Source organism: Choloepus didactylus, chromosome 11 (assembly GCF_015220235.1).
Source record: "Choloepus didactylus isolate mChoDid1 chromosome 11, mChoDid1.pri, whole genome shotgun sequence".
Taxonomy (NCBI): Eukaryota; Metazoa; Chordata; class Mammalia; order Pilosa; family Megalonychidae; genus Choloepus; species Choloepus didactylus.
The window spans coordinates 76,558,595-76,573,022 of NC_051317.1; positions in this window are offsets into that span (position 1 = coordinate 76,558,595).

Genomic DNA, 14,428 nt, shown 5'->3' on the forward strand with positions numbered 1-14,428 from the left:
TGGTTCCAGTGATAAAAAGCAAGTACCATCTGAACTTCGGAGCAGAGCAGGAAATGAGTGTGGTGGTGTCTAATCAGATTCCCACATTTGAGAAGTTTTGCAGTGCCCAACAGTTGCACACATCACATTAATAAGTAACTGTGGTTATTCAAGAATGAAATAATGTAATTTTTTCTTAAATTTAGGTGCATTATTCCTATACAATTATTAGGTTGTTAGAGCAAAAATACTTATTAAATTGTGTTTACTTGACTACTTACTAAATAGAATGTTAGGTATTTCATTTTGTCTAGGGACTCCATGAAAAACATTACTTAGATCCTGATAAGAGTGTGAATGGAGAAAATTTGGGAAACTCTGGTGATGGTTATTTCCATTAATGGGGCCATTTATATGGTCCAAAAGGGTAGGCACCAACTCAAAGTTGTTCACTATTCCATGACCAGCACCTACTGTGCCTGGTGTATTATTGGACTCAAATATATTTGTTAAATCACTTTATTCAGTAATCAAATGACATAAATGGTCCTGATAAGTCAGTCAAGTGCTACTTCAGGCATGGGAAGGAAGAGAAGTTAAGTGTTCCAAGAAAGATCTATTTCTTAGTAAAAATTGAAGGTTTGAATAAATTTTGAGTGGAATATTAATTTTGATTTTGGCAGAGGCCTACATCTATTATGTGAATGGTTCCACATTTCAGATATAAGAGAAAGCAATTTTTAAATAATTTTCATGAGTGTTTCTGCTAGTGCTACAGTTGCTCATCAAATGAGAAACCAAACTATTGGAAAATCAAAAAGGCAGGTAAGTTCTTGCTTCTATACGTGCACGGGAAACATTTCATTCCTAAAAAATGTAATTTTAGCAAAATTCATCTCTCTGCCCTTACCCTTTTCATGAAATAACAGGTGACCAATGCACCAATTTTTCCAGTGAATAACTAATGAACCAATTTTTCCAGTGACTGAATGTTCCAGTTTTCTACTGCTGCATAATAAAATAAAGTACCATAAAATATAGTGGTTAAAATAAAAACTTACTATTATCTCTTACAATTCTGTGAGTTGACTGGGCTCAGCTGACCAGTTGTTACTTGGGCTCTCTCATGAGATTGCAGTGAAGCGTTGTCTAGACCAGGAGCCATCTGAAGGCTCAGTTGGGTGACTAGATGAGCAACATGGTTCCATCAATCACAAATCTGCCCCTGGACTGGGATGGCTGATAAAGCTAGGGACTGAGTGGGGATCTGTCTTTCCACATAGCCTCTCCAAATGGCCAACTTATGTTTTCTCATAACCTGGCAGTCTCATGGTAACCCCAAACTCCTTACATGGCAGCTGTCTTCCTTCACAGCAAGCATTTCAAGATATCAAGGCAAAACCTGAAAGGCTTCTTCTAACTTAGACTTGACATCACATAGAATCATTTCTATTGCACTGTAACAGCTATAAGCTTGTCTGTCACAGCATTAGCCAGATACAAGAGGAGGGGACAACTCAAAGGCACAAAACTAGGAAGCTTGGTTAATTGTCCGGAGTTCTTTGGAGATTAGCTACTGCAATAAAACTTGCTTTACAATATTAAGGAGCTCATAGATTAGAAAGTTTATAGACTGTAACAAATGTTCAATGCAGATGAAACTGATCAATTTTGAAGAAAATCTAATAAACATCCATATGCAAGACATCTCAAATTGTAGATTTAGGTTGCCAAAAATAAGACCACCTCTTCTAATGTCTTACAACTTGGCTGTTGAACTTGGTTTTCAATTCTGTAAAAACAAAGGAAGAAACAACACTTCAGTCTTCCAATTGTGATCCCTGAATGACTGGGATTGTTATTAAGAGTTGATAACTATTTCTGCCCTACCAGTAGGGAATAATCTTATGAAATTTATCCTTAAGAGGTGATAAGTATAAACTAAGAATATAGATACCTTCCAAAAATTCTTGAACAACAATTATCAGGAAAAATAAAGGAAATAAGCACATAGAATCAATCTGGGGTTTAGAGTTAAGAGCAGGAAACAGCATTCCTGGGCATTGTAGGTATCTTTAAGGCTCAGATGTTTTCTACCCACTGTTGATACACTTTTTAGGTTCTTAGTTAATGTTCCTTTTCTTTCATCATCTAGATGGGAATTTCATTATTCCTGATGCTGCCTTAGCATAATGACTCTATCTTCTCTAGGGTCTGAGTAATCTTTTCTGGTCTGGCATTATCGAGCCCTGTCTCATAGCATTAATATTGTCAGTTATTGAAGAAAACTAGTGCCTCACAGAGACATTTCAAAGCTTCCTTTTTACAACAGCACACATATACACCCCTCGGAGTTAGTGTCAGACACAGGTAGACTGGATGAGCCATGGTTCTGACAAAGGACTAGTCACATTTTTTGTGCTTCTTATTTTTATTAAAATCAAGTCCTATAGAAAATGTATTTCATTTTTTAGTTAGTAGTCATTTTGCTTATTACTGCTAGACAGTTAAAAATTACAATATCTGTACTATAATAAGCATTTACTACATGTTGGCTAAATTGTTTAATTATTCTACTGTTTTAGTAAAGAAAGGGTCTGTGTATGTGTGTGTTGGATCCTCTGCCTTGAATTGTTCCCTTTTCTTCCCCAACCATCATCTAAAGATATGTCTTTTTATTTATTCTATGGCTGTCTTAGTTTAGGTCTGTATTATCTCTTCACTAGGCTGCTCCCACAGTAATCTAATTGGTTAACTAACTTAGCTAATGAGAATCTAACTGGTTTTAGTCTTACATTCTCCAATCTAACATTAGGATGGCAAACAAGACCCTCCACAATCTCTCTCTTTATCTTTCTCTCTACTTCCTCTTCACCATTTGTATTAATTATCTGGTACTATGTAACAATTTTTACAACTTAGATGTTTAAAACAATACACATTTACTGTCTTACAGTTTCTATGGGACAGGAACGTGGGCATGGCTTAACTGCATCTTTTGTTTAGGGTCTCACAAGCCTGCGGTCAAGTTGTTGGCCAGGACGAGGTTCTCATCCAGAAGCTAAGCCTGGGAAAGCATTGACTTCCAAGGTCACTTGACTTCTGAGGTCACTCAGGTTGTTGGCAGAATTGATTTCTTTGAGGTTGTGACTGAGGGCCTAGGCTTCTTACTGGCTGCCAATGAGGGGAACCTTCAGCTCCTTGATGCTGCCCACAGTTTGTCATGTGGGCTTCCCCCAAATGGCTGCTTACATCACCAAGCCATCAAGAAGAGTCATGCCTGCTGCTAAAATGGAGTCTTGTACAATGTGACAAAATCACAGGAGTGACGTTGTATCACTTCTGCCATGCACGGTTTGTGTAAACCAAGTCACAGCTTCATCCCACACTCAAGAGGAGAAGATGGCATACTGGTGTGAAGATCAGGGATGGGGTTCATATGGGGCCACCTTAGAGTCTATCTGCCACACAATTCTTATAGTCCTCTGTACTGAGCTCCCAAGGTTTTGTTTTGTTGCATATGTTATTTTTGTGCATTTTCATCTCTTTATTTGGCTCTTCTCCTTTCCATATTTGTGTGCCAGGCAAAACCTCATTTTTCCTGCAAAATAAAGTTCTGTTACTGTTTTGAATAGATATTCCTGTATTTTCTCATGGGTGTAGGGGAAGATTTATCACAATCCCTTGTTTCTTTTTAGTACCTTATAATTACTGATTTTTTTCTATCATTTACAATAATATATTACAAATATGTATTTGTCTGCCTCTCCTTTCTTTTCAAGATTCTACAGAGATGAGGGCCATATATTAATTGTATTTTTTAAGTACCTAGCACAGAGCTAAACACCTAATAGTTTGTTCTAATGAATAATTTAACGATTCCTCAGAAGGAGAAATATTCCAAATAACCCATGTTTTGATTGTGTATCTATTAAGGAAAAAAAACAAAAAACAATTCACCTTAACCAAGTCGATTTACTCTCCTTTGGTAGATAGATTTTGCTTCTGTGGAACATTCCCTACCACTAAAAACCACAGGATCATATTTCATGCATCACCCAAACAGACATTCTTGGTCACTTCAAACAGTAATGATTTTTCTCTTACTTTACTCTTAAAAAATAGAGTAGAATGGCAGCAAAAAATTTTCCTTAACACAACCTACCCAACAAAAGCATGTGAGGTATCAGACTTAGCTCCCTGAAAAGGCCATTTAATGCAATTTCATTAATAGCTTATTAGGCAAATATTCACAAGGAAAAGAGGGCACATCTCCTTTTCATAACAAATGTAAAAGTTCTGTTACAGCAACTCTTTTGAGATGTGAATATTTCAGTGAGACAATAGATACGGGAACCACATTGATTCTATTCAGGCTTTCTTTTGAGGTTTTGTAGAAACATTTCCAAACCATTCGCTGTGTTAAATCTGGTTCTTTGCTCATTGAATATTATGATAATAGAGTCATGGAAAAAAAGAACCATGTAAAAAAAAACATGAGACACATGTTCAAAGAATTAAATATCTATTATCAGAAATTTAAAAAATGGAATACTCACAACCATAGAATGCTATGGATTCCTTTCCTCACTTCCTTGTTAATGTTTCCAAATCTTCAATATTATCCTGCTCCAGTCAGTAAGGATGAGCTTATTTTAATGAATATCACAATCCAAATATTAAGTGTTAAAGTAAAAAATGATATTTTCTTTGTTAAAAGATAAACAAAGGGAAGGTAACAATTTAAATAGCATATATATTTAATCCATGCTCTAAGAGCTTGCAACTTCAGCCAGCTAAGGCTGCTACAAATTTAGAGTAAAGGTCACTGCCTCTTTTAGTACAGGTAAATATACAAGATTTTTGTTACCGGCAAGATACGGAAAACAAAGTTAAAAACAAATTTTACCTTTTATTGATGGTATTGCATTTTAAATTTAGTGTTCCATTTTGTAAATACTTTCAGCATTATGAAAGGAATTAATTGAAAATATCCTGTTGTATTGTTAACTTCCCAAATTCTCAAATTATGTCTTACTTATGATTACATATATCATGGTCTCTACAGAAAACAATTCCCTTTGCTTAAAAAAAAAAGTAAAAATTTATTTACATTGAGGAACAATAAGAACTTCTTTTCTTTGTTACCCTCTTTTTTATTGGTCAATCTAGAGAAATTATAAAAAGGTTTCATGCTACTGGAAGATAACAGAATACTTTAAATATTTCCATTATGATATTATGGAGGATATTCCATCTGTTTCTTTTGGAATTTATACAGTACTTTGATTTTATAATGGTCTGGAGAATGTGCATAGAGTACTGATTCAAATGAATGTAGTGAAGATTTAGGTTATTTTTACATTTAATAGAAAAAAAGATTGTAGATTATTTTTTATTTTCATTCCTATATTCATTTTTATTTATTTCAGCATTTTCTAGATAAAATGTATTATTTTCCTTTTTAACAGTGGTTATCACTGGGTGATAGGTTATGGAGCATAGTTACTTTCTATATGTATTTCTATAACATTTAATTTGCCTGACTTTATAATTTATTTTTATTTAGATTAAAGATTTTGGAAGAAATAATAAAATATAAACAATTTTATCTTTAAAAGAAATTAATAACAAGTGATAAGATAAAACATATAATTTAAAACATAATTCAAATTCCGGAACTACTAACTTTAAATTATAAAAGTTAGCAAAAGTCAGGAGAAAAAGAAAGATGTTAGTTTTTAATAAAAATATTTTTATATCACCCATTCTTTTTATTTCAAAGTTAATTAAGAACAACTTTCTACATTAATTAATTTATTTCTGCAACATCAGTTTTAATGGTTTCATGGCAAGGACATAATTTATTTAACCAATTACTTTTTAATGAATATTTCCCATTTTTCTTTATAAAATTACTGCTAGGGATGTAACCATACAATGGAGTATTATTTGACAATAAAAAGAAATGCATGAGTAAGTCACCAAAAGACATGCAGGAAACTTAAATGCATATTGCTAAGTGAAAGAAGCATGTCTGACAAGGCTACAAACTTTATGATTCCAAATACATGATGTACTGGAAAAGGCAAATTTATAGACAGTAAAAGGTCAGTGGTGGCCAAGTATGGAGGGAGAGGGCAGGAGGGATCAAAGGCAGAACATAGGACACATTTAAGGCAGTAAAACTTTCTGTAAGGTACTGTAATGGTGGATATATGACATTACGCATTTGCCAAAGCCCACAGAACTGTGTGACACAAAGAGTAAACTCTAATGTAAACTGTGAACTTCAGTTAATAATAATATACACATACTAATGTGAATGTTAGTAACAGGGGAAACTAAATGGGTGAGGATGGAGAAGGGGAATACCAGAACTCTGTACTTTATACATAATTTTCCTGAAAATAAAAGCTGCTCTAAAAATAAAGCCTATTAAAGAAATAAAATAATGTTAAAAATACTGGTATGAGGATGGAATTTGGAATACAAAGTGAGATTTGACAGGTTTGCACAGGTTAGTGTGAAATAGCAACACATCCCAAAGTAATTTGGGCAGAGAATAAAAATATATTTGCAGGGACCCCCTGAGGAGCTGGGGGAAAATGCGAAAGTGTTGGACTTCCTCACCTGGGTTGTTGCTGATGATCTCACGAACATTGAGGACTGGTGGTTTAGTATGCCTAGCCCTCTATCTTGGGACTTGCCATATAAAGCTCATTGCTGCAAAGGAAAGGCTAAACTTGCTTATAATTGTGCCTAAGAGTCTGCCCCGGAGTACCTCTTTGTTGCTCAGATGTGGCCTCTCTCTCTAGCTGAGCCAACCTGGCAAGTGAACTCACTGCCCTTCCCCCTATTTTGGACCTGACTCCTAGGGGTGTAAATCTCCCTGACAACACAGGATATGAGTCCCAGAGATGTACCTGGACCTGAACATCATGGTATTGAGAACATCTTCATGACCAAAAGGGGGAAATGGAATGAAACACAATAAAGTCTCAGTGGCTGAGAGATTTCAGATGGAGTAGAAAGGTCACTCTGGTGGGAATCTTATGCCCTATATAGATATCCCTTTTTAGGTTTTAGTGTATTGGAATAGCTAGAAGTAAATACCTTCAACTATCAAACTGCAACCCAGTAGCCTTGACTCTTATGTTTGTACAACTATGTAGCTTACAAGGGGTGACAGTGTGATTGTGAAAACCTTGTGGATCACACTGCTTTTACCCAGTGTATGGATGGATAATAGAAAAATGGGGACAAAAACTAAATGAAAAATAGGGTGGGATGGGGATGATGATTTGGGTGTTCTTTTTTACTTTTATTTTTTATTCTTATTTTTATTCTTTCTGGTGTAAGGAAAATGTTCAAAAAATAGATTGGGGTGATGCTAAAAAATACATTGGAAGAGGAGGAACAAAGATAGTGGCATAGAGAGGTGTGAAATTTAGTTAGTTCCCTGGAACAACTAATAAACAACCAGGAACAACCAGTAAATAATCTGGAACAACTGCTGGGGGACAACCACAACTGTCCACACATTGTACACCAATCTGGATTCAGTGGAAAGGCTGAAATTGCAGCATAAAATCTGTAAGTAAAAACTGTGGACCTGTGCTGGGAGCCCCCTCCCCCCATGGCAAGCCAAGAAGCAGACCTCCCTGGGGGAGAAACCAGCATTCTCTGATTGAGCGAATATAGCTCAGACCAGCTCTAGCTGGGGTTTTAATTAACTAATGTGGACTCCTGAAAACAAATTACAAAACATAGATAAACAGCAACGTACCTGAAGTCACTTCCAGTGGAGAGGGGGAGAGCGTGATGGAAAGAAAAAACTGATTAAAAAAAGGAAAAAAAATACAGAGATTTTTAGAGACTGAACTTAGTGGGCTGGAAAACACCTGTTCCCTGGAAAAGGGAGCCCAGAAGACCAGGTGCTCTATCAGACCGACAGATGAAATTGGGGGCTGTGGACTGGCTCTGAAGGGGGACTTTCTTTCCCTTTTTTTATCTCTCAACCTGAGCAGCTCAGTAGAGCCTCAGCCATTTTCAATTCACAACACTCTGACCCAGACAGGGGAGTTGCTGACAAAGCCAGAGAGTCAAAGAAACCATTGAAATGAAGAAGATAGCTCCCTAGGTGGTGTATCTTCCTTAAGAGGAAGGAGGTGGGTCCCAGCTCAAAGGCCTACCCTTCTCTCAGCAACTCTAAGACACATCATTAGGGAGACTTCAAACTGAATATAACCCCATTCTAAGATCTGAACCCATTCTGTTCTTGGTAAATATGATTGGGGTAACTGGGGAAGCCAGATGCCTAGACAACAGAGGACTACTAACTACACAGGGAAGGGTGGAGATATGGCCCAGTCAACGGAACAAACTTACACCTCAATCAAGATACAGTTGAGATACTGTTTCACTTGAATGAAACAGTCAATTAAAGATTTTCAAAGAAATATACTAAATCAAATCAAAAGCCAAATCAACAAGTTCAGAGAAGATAAGGCAAAAGAAATGAAGGATATAAAGCAAACACTGGGTGAACATAAGGTAGAAGTCAACAGTCTGAAAAAACAACTGGCAGAATCTATGGGAATGAAAGGCACAACAAAAGAGGTGAAAAACATAATGGAGACATACAACAGCAGAGCTCAAAAGGCAGAAGAAAACACAAGGAACTGGAACAAGACACCGGAAATTCTACACACAAAAAAACAGGTAGGAAAAAGAATGGAAATATATGAGCAATATCTCAGGAAATTGAATAACGACATCAAACACATAAATGTACATGTCATGGGTGTCCCAGAAGGAGAAGAGAAGGCAAAATGGGCAGAAGTAATAATAAAGGAAATGATCAATAAAAATTTCCCATCCCTTATGAAAGAAAAGATTACAGATCCAAGAAGCACAGCATACTCCAAACAGAATAGATCTGAATAGACCTATGTCAAGACACTTAACAATGAGATTATCAAACATCAAAAACAAAGAGAGAATCCTGAAAGCAGCAAGAGAAAAGCAATCTATCACATACAAAGGAAGCTTGATAAGAGAAAAACCACCTACCAAGAATCCTATATCTGGCAAAACTATCCTTCAAATATGAGGGACAGTTTAAACTATTCTCTGACAAACAGGCAATGAGAGAGTTTGTGAACAAGATACCTGCTCTACAGGAAATACTAAAGGGAGCACTACAGACAGATAGGAAAAGACAGGAGTGAGAGGTTTGGAACACAATTTTGGGAGATAGTAGCACAACAGTGTAAGTATACTGAACAAAGATGACAGTGAGTATGGTTGAAAGAGGAAGGCTAGGAGCATGTCAGACAACAGAAGGAAAGAGGAAAGATAAGGATTTAGACTGTACAACTCAGTGAAACCTAGAACGCTCAACAATTGTGATAAAATGTACAAATGTATTTTTACATGAGGGAGAACAAATGAATGCCAACTTTTCAAGGTGGTAAAAATGGGTGGTATTGGGGAAAAATACAATCAATGCAAACTAGAGACTATAGTTAACAGAAACTTTGTATTATGCTTCCTTTAATGTAACAAAGGCAATGTACCAAAGCTAAATGCCTATAAGAGGGGGATATAAGGGAGGGGTATGGGACTCTTGACATTGGTGATGTTGTCTGACTCTTTTATTCTACTTTAGTTTAATTTTATCTTTCCTTTGGTTGCCTTTTAGCAATCATTTTTTTTCTTTCTTTTTTGTCTCTCTACCTTCTTTGACTCTTCCTCCTCCTTTGTGGAAGAAATGGAGATGTCCTTATGCAGATAGTGGTGATGGCGGTGAAAGAATAAATTTGTGATTATACAGGGAACCACTGATTGTTTACTAAAGACAGAATGTATGGTGGGTGAACAAAACTGTCTTAAAAACAAAAAACAAAAACAGGATGATGAAGAAACTTTGAGGGCACTATACTGATTGAAATAAGTCAAACACAAAAGAACAAATATTGTATGGTTTCACTGATATGAACTAATTACAATATACAAACTCATAGACATGAAATATAAGTTACCAGGATATAGAACAAGGCTAAAGAATGGGGAGTGGTTGTATATTATGAACAGAATGTTTAACTAGGTTGAACTTAAGTGTTTGGAAATGGACAAGGTGATGGTAGCATGTTATTGCAAGAATAACTAATAGTGCTGAAGAGTGTGTGAATGTGGTAGAAAGGGGAAACTTAGAGTCATGTATGTCACCAGAAAGAAATTTAGAGGTTAAGATATGGGAATTTATACAACAGTGAATCTTATGGTGGACAAGGTCCATGATTAACTGTAAAAATACTAGAAATCTCTTTCATGAACTGGAACAAATGTATGACACTATAACTAGAAGTTAATAATAGAGGAGTACATAGAGAAAAATATACCTGTTACAAACTATGTACTACAGTTAGTAGTATTTTAATTCTCTTTCATCGACAGTAACAAATGTACTATACTAATACCATGAGTCAACAATTGAGGGGTGGGGGGTTAGGGGTATGGGAGTATTTGAGTTTTCTTTTTCGTTTTTGTTTCCTTTCTGGAATAATGGATGCAGAGCTGTATGATGGTACCATGGGCAATTGATTGTGCACATTGAATGATTGTATGGTATGTGAACAATCTTAATAAAATTCAATAAAAAAAAATAAGTTGGAAGAAAATACTTACTGAGATAAGAAAATACTATTAAAATAGCAAGTAAGTATTATATTGCATGATCCCCATATTAGTAAATAAGTATGTATATAGAAAAATTATTAGAATGCTACAAATAAAAAAATTATTTATTATGCACTAGAAGTTCTAGGCAAGATAAAGAAATAAAAGTTATGCAAATTAGAAAGGAAGAAGTAAAAATTTCCTATTTGTAGATGACATGATCCAATATATAGAAAATCCTGAAAAATCCATAACAAAACTACTAGAGCTAATAAACAAATTTGGCAAAGTTACAAGGTACAAAATCAATATGCAAAAATCAGTAGTGTTTCTATATAAGTACTGAACAAACAGAAGAGGAAATCAAGAAAAAAATTACATTTACAATAGTAAATAAAAGAATCAACTATATAGAAGTAAATTTAACCAAGAATGTAAAAGAATTGTACATGGAAAACCTCAAAACATTGCTGAAAGAAATTAAAGAAAACCTAAATAAATGAAAGGACATTCTGTATTCATGGATTAGAAGACTAAATATTGTTAAGATGTCAATTCTGCCCAAAACAATTCATAGATTAAATGCAATCCCAATCAAAATTCCAAAAGTATTCTTTTCAGAAATGGAAAAGCCAATCATCAAATTACATGGAAGGGTAAGGGACCCCTGAATAGCCAAAACAATCTTGAAAAGAAGAATAAAGTTGGAGGATTCACACTTCCTGTTTTTAAAACTTATTAGGAAGTCACAGTATCAAAACAGCATGGTATTAGACCAAGGGCAGACATATAGACCAATGGAACAGAATGGAGATTTCGGAAATAAACTTTCACCCCCATGACTAACATTTTTTGACAAGGGTGTCAAGTGCACTCAATGGGGAAAGGAAAGTCTTTTCAAAAATGGTGCTGGGAGAACTGGATAGCTATATGCAAAAGAATGTAGGTTGGATCCCTACCTCACATAATATATAAAAATTAAGTCAAAATGGGTCATAGGCCCCAAAATACAAAGTTTTATAAAAACTCAAGAAAACTCCTAGAAGAAAACATTTGGAAGCATCTTCAGGACATTGTATTAGACAGGGCTTTCTTACATTTTATGCCAAAAGCACAAGCATCAAAAGAAAAAACATATAAAAGGACCTCATCAAAATTAAAAACTTTCATGCCTCAAAGGACTTCATCATGAAAGTAAAAAGACAACCAATAAAATGGTAAAAAAAATATTTGGAAATCACACACCCATTAAGGGTTTAATATCTACAGTATATAATGAAATCCAGCAACTCAACAAAAAGATTAAAAACTCAATTAAAAAAATGGCCTAAAGACTTGAATAGACATTTCTCCAAAGAAGATACACAAATGACCAATAAGCACATGAAAAGATGTTCAATATCATTCGCCATTAGGCAAATGTAAATCAACAGTACAAAGAGATACTGTTTCACATGCACTAGAATGCCTGTTATTTAATAAATGGAAATAACAAATGGTGGCGAGGATGTGAAGAAATAGGAAGATTCATTCACTGTTGGTGGGAATGTAAAATGGTGCAGACGCTGTGGAAAATAGTTTGGCAGTTCCTCAAAGTATAGAATTACCATATGATCCAGCAATCTCATTACTAGGTATACACCCAAGAGACTGAAAGCAGGGACGTGAACATATATTTCTGTACCAATGTTCAGATAGACATTAGTATCAATTTCCAAAAGGTGGAAACAACCCAAGTGTCCATGAACAAATGAGTGGATAAACAAAATGTGACTTATACACACAATGGAATATTATTCAGCCATAAAAGGAATGATGTTCTAATCCATTCTGCAACATGGATGAATCTTGAAGACATCATTGTGAGTGAAATAAGCCAGACACAAAAGGACAAATATTGTTATGATCTCTCTTATATGAAATAAGAAGAATATGCAATTTCATGAAGTCAGAAACCAGAATACAGTTATCAGGGGTCTGGTGGGTGTGAAGAATAGGGAGTAAATGATTCAATTGGTAGGGAGTTTCTGTTTGGGGTGATGGAAAAGTTTTGGCAATGGATGATGGTGATGGAGGGACAACTTTGTGAGTAGAATTTGACACCACTGAATTGTATATTTGAAAAGGGATAAAAAGGGGAAATTTAGGTTGTATGTAAGTTATCACAGTAAAATAAAACAAAATAAAAAAACACAGAACTGTTTAACACAAAGAGTGAACCCTAATGTTAACCGTGGGCTAAAGCTAACAGGAAAATTTTAATAATATTGTGGCATCAATTGTAACAAAAGTACCACACTCATGCAAAATATTAATAATAGACAAAACTGCATGTGAGAGGGTGGGGTATATGGGAACTCCGTGCTTTCTTCATGATTTTTCTGTGCACCTTCTACTGCTCTAATAAAAGAAAGTTAATAATTACTATCACAAAAAAATAGATTGGGATGATGAATGCACAACTATATGATGATGGTACTGTGAAGAGTTGGTTATAGACCATAGATGATTATATGGTATGTGATCATATCTCAATAAAACTGAATTTTAAAAAATTATAAAGGGTAAAAAAATACTGGTATGAGGGGTCTCTTGGTTCATAAATCCCTATTATCTGGTAGGCTAAATTCCTAAATATACAATCCTTAATTGGAATATATTTTCCTAATTGCCACACTCCCTTTGCCATGTTCATGTGAATGCCCTTATCCACCTGCAAATACTGGCAAGTGCATTAAAATACAAACTTGACAATTTTATATAAAAAGTTTAACATTTTAAAAATCTACATCTAACTAATAGAGAAGTAGTTTTGTATGTTTATTTGTCATTTCTTGTTTATTGTTAGTTATTTCTTCATGTTATTAGCCATTCTTCCCCCCACAGGAATGTTGGCTTTCTCTATTTGATCAATAAGAGGTTTTCATATATTACTGCGAACGGCACTTTGTCCATCAATCTTGCCATAAATAATTTTACCAGTTTGTATTTGGTTTTCTAATTTATTTATTTATCTTTCGGCAATGCAGATGTTTAAAAACCGTATAATCAAATATATCTACATTTTAATGAATTTTTATGTTTAAATAGTGTTACTGAATAATTGTTAAAAACTTTGATATTTTATTTTAGGACTTTTGTGACTATTATCCCAGTCGTCTTCTTTGTGTTTACATTTTTTAACTTTCAATTTTCAAACCGTTATAGACTCAGAGAAAGTGACAAGTAGTACAGAGAGTAAACAGACTCAGAGAAGATTGCAAAAATCATAAAGAATCTGGTTAACCCTTTAATCAACTTCCCTCAAAGGTAATATCTTAGATAACTATAGTACAATATCAAAATCAGGAAATTGACTTTGCACAATGCTGTTAACAAGACTAGAGTTAGTATTCAGATTTTAACCATTTTTATGAGTGTGTGTGTCTCTGTGGGTAGTTCTTTGAAATTGTATCCCATGTATAGATTTGTATGACCACCATCACTTTCAATATACAGAATAGTTCCATCATCAAAAAGAAACTCCCTTGTGCTATTCTTCTACAGCCACACCAACAGCCCCTTCCCCCATCCCTAGCCCCTGACAACTATGAAGCTGTTCTCCATCTATAATTTTGTCATTCAGAGAATGTTATATACTGGAATCAGACAGAAAGTAAATTTTGATTGCCTTTTTTCCCCACACAGCATAATGCCTGAGTTTAACTGTCAAACGCATTTATTTCTTTCATTGTTTTATATGAACACCTCCACTTCTTCTTCTTGT